This window comes from Anguilla rostrata, chromosome 5 (assembly GCF_018555375.3).
Source record: "Anguilla rostrata isolate EN2019 chromosome 5, ASM1855537v3, whole genome shotgun sequence".
Taxonomy (NCBI): Eukaryota; Metazoa; Chordata; class Actinopteri; order Anguilliformes; family Anguillidae; genus Anguilla; species Anguilla rostrata.
In genome coordinates, this window is record NC_057937.1 from 18,194,861 (window position 1) to 18,201,142 (window position 6,282).

A 6,282-nucleotide genomic window follows, 5' to 3' on the forward strand; every position below is an offset into this window, starting at 1 on the left:
TAACAATACCATCATGATGCTACCATATGACTAAAATAAAAATTTACAACCTTTGCATATTTGCAAACATGTTTCTTACATTGATATTTCATAGCTGGCATTTTCAGTGAACACAAAAGCTGGCAACCTTGTGACTGGCATCAACAACAAACATCATCAACTTGGTGCTTTGTGGGTCTGTGTACTTGGCCGAATACCGGTCTGGAGCAGTCTTAGCTAAAGCCTGGTTAAGGTGCACATCAAGCGCACTGCACTTAAGATTTCTTTTAGAAATGGGTCTCACGTGTGCACTTACATTAGGCACACGAATGTGCACCCCAAGTGCCCAAGTGTGCAAGTGTGATTGCGTGAGGATATTGGGACAGCCTCTGCGTCACATGTAAAACAAAGCAGGTGGTGGATCAGGCCTTAATGGGAATTAATAAGGGGAAATGATGTCTGTCAGGAGAGAGCCACTGAACAAATTATCAGTAGTAGCCTACAATGACATTTCCCTCCCCAACGGCTGTGTGCCAATTTACAATTCAGAAACAGGAGCAGGCCACCTGTTGAATAGACTAATGTTCAGTTGGAAAATCAACCCTATTGCTATTTTATAGCGAGGTCAAAGTATTTGACTGACGTAGTACAAAGGAACGATATTTACGGAGTCATGGAGCGTGATGGGGTAAACAAGAATGAGAAAAAGAATATAAAAAAAAAAACTGAAAATGGGAAAGGCAAGCAGACAAACTACAAGAACAAAAAGGATGAAAGGATTGAAATCACATCCATTAAAAGAGGTTTTGAGTACTGGGTGCACTTACAATTTGTTTGAACTGTGATTGTATCAGTAATAATGTGCATTAAAGTAGCCATGGTTGAAATTACTATCAGTACTGAAAAATAAGTACTGGAACCCAACAACATTATTTACAAACATTTTACTATAATTTCAGCAAGCCAAACTTGAACGGAAGCTGTAATACTTTTAGCTGATAGAAAGTTAAATGATCAGTTGCTCATACATTCTAAATATAATATCACAATTTACATATTTTATTAACATATGTATATGTAATGTTTGGATTTGCATTCATATCTAGAAAATACATTGAACAAAAGCATCAATGAAACCCTTTAGGCTATATGTTTGTTGAAATGATTTATAAAATAATGTTTTTAAGACTTGTTTATTGTGATTAACATCTGTATTGTTAATCTCAATTACACTGTGTAGAGCTCTTCTCTATTCTCCACTCTGCTCTAGTGAAGGTCTTTTGCTATTGATTCTGCCGGCTATGTTGCTAAGCTCCTGGCCTTCAAGGATAAATCCCAGGACTGCTGTTCATTTATTTATATTTGACATGACTAAATATGATTCCTATCATATTTCTCCTTGTTCAGTTTTCTGAAGGGTGAGTGGATTTAAGTGGGCAGCTCTGGAGCATTTAAGTAGGGTTGAGGATGATACTTTAAAAAACGAAATAAATAAAAGCCTACAGCATATAATGTTCCCAGTGATATTCACTGCAGTTACATAATCTCTCTTTACAATGCGCAAATTAAATGCAAGGTTTTTTTTCCAGCTTTTAAGTCAATATTTAGTCTTTATATTTTTTTAGTGACAGTGAATTATAAAGTTATAAAATTATAAAGCTAGCGACTGCTTTATCACGATTTAACAGTGTTTTGTCTGCGGTTTTTGCAGTTGTCCATTTAAGAGAAGGAAAGGGCGATAGATTAAGGTGGGCTCTTAAGTAACTTAATATTGAAAGTAAGAAAACAAGACAATTAAAATAAAAAGAGAAACTAGCAATCTTGGCAGATGCAAACAGAATAGATTGCACCATCAGTGGATCATGTTTCATCCCTTTAATGGTCTTAAATGTATGTGTGATTATGATAATCAGTCTTAACCCTTGCTTTGACCGGTATTGTTAAAGATCCATCTTTCCTCCAGCTCGTTTCCTTGCTGTTTTCTTTCTGAAAATTGCCATCTTTTATTCAGCCTACAGAAGATTCATCATTTGGCATTTCTTTTGTGCTCTTAAACACTTAAACACCCCAAAATAAAACACCATTTTCCCAAACTCATACTCGTTTGTGTGTGTGTGTATCTGTGTGTATGTGTGTGAAAGAGAGAGAGAGCGAGAGAGAGAGAGAGAGAAAGAGAGAGCTTCTTAAAAGGTCTTTATTTAAACTGAGATTATTTACAAAACCCTAACAAGAGAAATAGCAAGGATACAAAACACCATTTCGGAACAGAACATTGCTTTTCTTAGCATTAGTCACACCAACACCAACACCTCCATCCACGTAGGGATAACTCATAGAACCCTCTAATGCCCACCTTTTTTTCTCTCCAAACATTTCCAGGCTATTTTAGTGTGTCTGTATCCTGGCAGAAGTCTTCATTTTGAAATTGCACCTGAATCTTTACAGCGTCAGCCCTGCTGTTTTTCCCCCTGCAATTTCAGGATGTCCAGTTTTTCTTTCCCAGAAATGCAAAAAAAAGAAAGAAAAAAAAGAAAAGAAAAAAGAAATAATGTGTTGTACCAACGTGACCTATCAGAAGAAAAAAAAAAAAAAATCCAGACAACATTTTTCATTTATTGAGCGGGAAGAGAGTGCAGACATTCACTGGTGACAGGTGAGATGCAGGCGTACGCAGTCTCTGTTTTCCATCCCTCTCGTGTTTCATGTTCGGCTTTAAAATGCTTGTGAGGCTGGGGACGTGTGTGCGCGTTTGATCTCAGCTGTGAGAAAGGCAGACGGCGCAGGGTTTCACGCATGAAAACAGTCTCAGGTGCTAAGTGTTGGAGGTGGGGGAGGGGTGTGTGTGTTACCACCATTTATGTACTTATTTCTTTATATAGACAGAGTGAGCAAAGAGCTTTCCGGTAGGGACCATGTTGCTTCCCAATTTCATCGTGTTGTTGCATGCCCCCCTGCTTTGCTTACCCTCTTTCTTGTTTCTCTTTTCCCTGCTTGCCGGTTGCCAGTGGTTATCCATGATTGGTGCACCTATTTTATGTTCCTGGATGCCTGGAAGAGGGGAACAGCAACCCACCTGTGCAGCAACTCAGCATTTGCTTCTGTTGAGCTTTAATCAGTTTCTTTCTTTCTTTCTTTCCTTCTCTGCTAGGAGATTACCCCGCATTTGCTCTGTTTGGAATGATCCCTGGACTTCTATTGTTTCTCATACTAGTTCTTTTGTATTTTGTCAGAAAATAAATGTTTATAGCATTGTTAAATGGGTTCGGTTTGAGTACATAACAGTGTAATAGAGTATCCATTTTCTGTACATTACAATGCTCTGCATTTCACTGTCCACCAGAAGATTATTAGTTTGCTTGCTGAAGGCACAAACTGCTGTTCTATAAAATCTTTAGGCTTCTCAGGCCCGAACTTTACCATGGTAACTTCTGGGAGAATTCCAGTGCCGTTGTAGGCTAATCATAACGGTAGATAGATTTGGCCAAATACATTTTACCGTCTGACATGAACAGAACTGGTTCTAGCCTACTGCCAGAACACATAATTTTAAGTACTATGTTACCTACAGCTTGCCAGACACTTACTACTACTGCAGTTTAAAAAATTGGAAGTTGCCTTCTATTTTACTATTTCAGAGCCAGTCGAGCCTTCAGTAAGTTTCTTCTTCCTCTAGTCTGAACTTATTGATTGCTGGCTAGTTAGCAAACCATATATTTTGGACAATTGTGCATGGATTTTGGACTCCTGTGTATAGATTCTGGACTATTGTGCAGCAATTTGAACCTTTGAGTCTTCATCCGCAGCTTTCTGCAGCTCCTGCAGTGCCTATTCTTCCTCCCCCACAAGTGGATTGGCTTGGGGTACACCATACATGCAGTCATTTCAGACTGATGTGGTATATTTGATCCCTGTTTGACTCAAGTCATATTATCAGCAAACACTTTACTCTGCATGAATGCCTTGTGTGAACCCAGTTGTACCACAGTGGAGAGCAGGAGAAATATAGGGAGAGCCGCCTGCTCTCTCTCTCTCTGTCTCTTGCTCTTTCTCTCACTCTCTGCTTGTCTCTGGTGGTCTGTTAGAGACAGCTACGGCAGGAGCAGTAGTATCTCCCACCTCTAATCAACAGGTCTCTTTCCGCACGAGGGTTCTGACCCCACCATTTTACATGTGCGCTCCCAATCAGCCGCTCCTCTTGATCTCAGCTGGACTGTGGGAGCAATCAGTGCACACTTAAAATGGTTGTAGTCTTGGGCGTAAAGGCTCCATGTTGACTGAAGATTGATAATCCAACCTCCAAACGGAGCTACACCTGCTCTGACTCCGAGTGTGTTGAAAGAGCTGAAAGACTTTTTTTTGGGGGGGGTGGGGGCCCAAATATCTACATGACTTGTGGCAGAGGGGAGACTGAAACATGCAGAGAAGCCTCACCAATAACTCAGAATTATATCTGCAAAATAAGAGGGATTCGTGAAGAAGAAATAAAAATTTGCCTTTGGGTTTCGGCTGTGTTTCCAGGCGAAAATTGTTTGTGATCAGTACGGAACAGCGTGGAATCAAAGGAGGTGTGGAGCGCTCTACGAACCTGTCATCATGTTGCAGAGAGAGAAGTGGTGAGGGGACGGAGAGAGAAAGAGGAGCGCTCCGCGCTCAGCTGAAGGCTTCTGCGATAATGAGAGTAAGCAATATGTCTGACGGCACAAAGTGAACGAGGGAAACATTTCATCTTTTCTCTTCTCCCGACCGCCTTTCCCGGCCGGCAGCATTTCTTTTTTTCTAAACTCGCGTTCAACGTGCCTTCTTTCCGCCGAGACATCGGAAAACGCATCTGGCTCAGAAAAGCCTTCGGACCACACGCGGAGGCATTCCCGCCGTCTTTCATTCACTTTAAGAATCTCAACCGCTCAATTTCTGCTTTTTTTTTTCTCTCTCAAATGCTCCTTGATGCTTTATTTTTCCATTTGTTTATTTCCCCCAATTTGTGACGCCCGCTTGTGATTTGAGGCACGTTCCCTAGCTGCGGTTTTGTTTGTTGGTTCTGCGGGGCACATGCTAGCAAATGTGCAGCCTGCCTTCGCTTCTTTGAGATCTACAATCCACCAGCTAAGCCGCTACTGCACCTGAGAACTGCTCACCTGCTTCCTGTGCTATATTTGGAAAGACTTTCTCAACTTTTTCTAATAATTTGTACTTTAAAAGTTTAGAAGACCTTCGGTCCAGAGGGGGTTTCGTGTAGAGTGCAAGTGCGTGGACTTTCTTGGGGTCAAAACCCCTTGCGAGCCTCCAGGTATTTGTACGCTGGTTGAAACAAATGTAGGTTTCTTTTGGAGTGCATAGGAGTTGTAAAATGCTGTCAGTTTCTCTGTGGCTCCTCTGAATGTGTCGACACATTGGCTGTTTATTGTTCTGACTGTTTGTTCTGACTGTTTTATACTTGTTTACTCTTAATGTGTGTTTCATGTTTTCCGATTTCTTTTCTCTCAAATCAGTGGATCATTTCAGCGAGGTGGATCACTTTTGCCACGTTCCACGATTAACGTGAGCTGTGTTCCCAAACTCCTGTCCCGGATCAGCTCCCTGAGCTGCACCAGCAGAGCAGTATTTGTTGACCACCTTCACGTCTACAAATCTGGAATAGGAACTGATGAACTGGGAATTGTAGTCCACAGCAGAATACCAACTGCCTCATCTCATTTTGCATGGCTCAGGTGGGAGTTTTATTGGTAGGTCTGAGCCTTGCTCTGTTATTGCATTTCTCAGAAGCGCTGCGTAGTGCAACTTTCTGCATGGAAAATGCTTATAAACCGTTTTAGAAACTTCTGTGAGTTTCTCAACTTTAGGGAAATTGCTTGGCCAATTGCCACTGCCCCCCCACCACCCAACCCTCACTCTGAACAATGGTGGCTAAATGGACTCCATTTGGCATCAAGCTTGTGGGGTTTCCTGGTACGCTTTGTGCATGTAACTGGCATTATCCAAGATGCAGCGATATGATGAAACCATACCAGGAAACCTACCTCAAAATCTGCAAAAATCCATAAGGTTTGTAATGCAAGCTTAAATCCCAGTGAGTCACATCCTTCAGAAAAAAGAGTGACATTTCTTATGACAGAAACGAGGCCCATAGTGGAGTATTTGTTGGCACTAATTGTGCTGGGTCAATTAACTAATTAGCTGAGTACACCAATGGCAGTTAATTTGCTGATTATCTCTCAGGCGAATGTTTCACAAACAGCAGAGACACGCTCCCACCCCCGGACAGCCCTGGGGCAGCCAGCATCCAGTGCCAAACTCCGGGGCTCA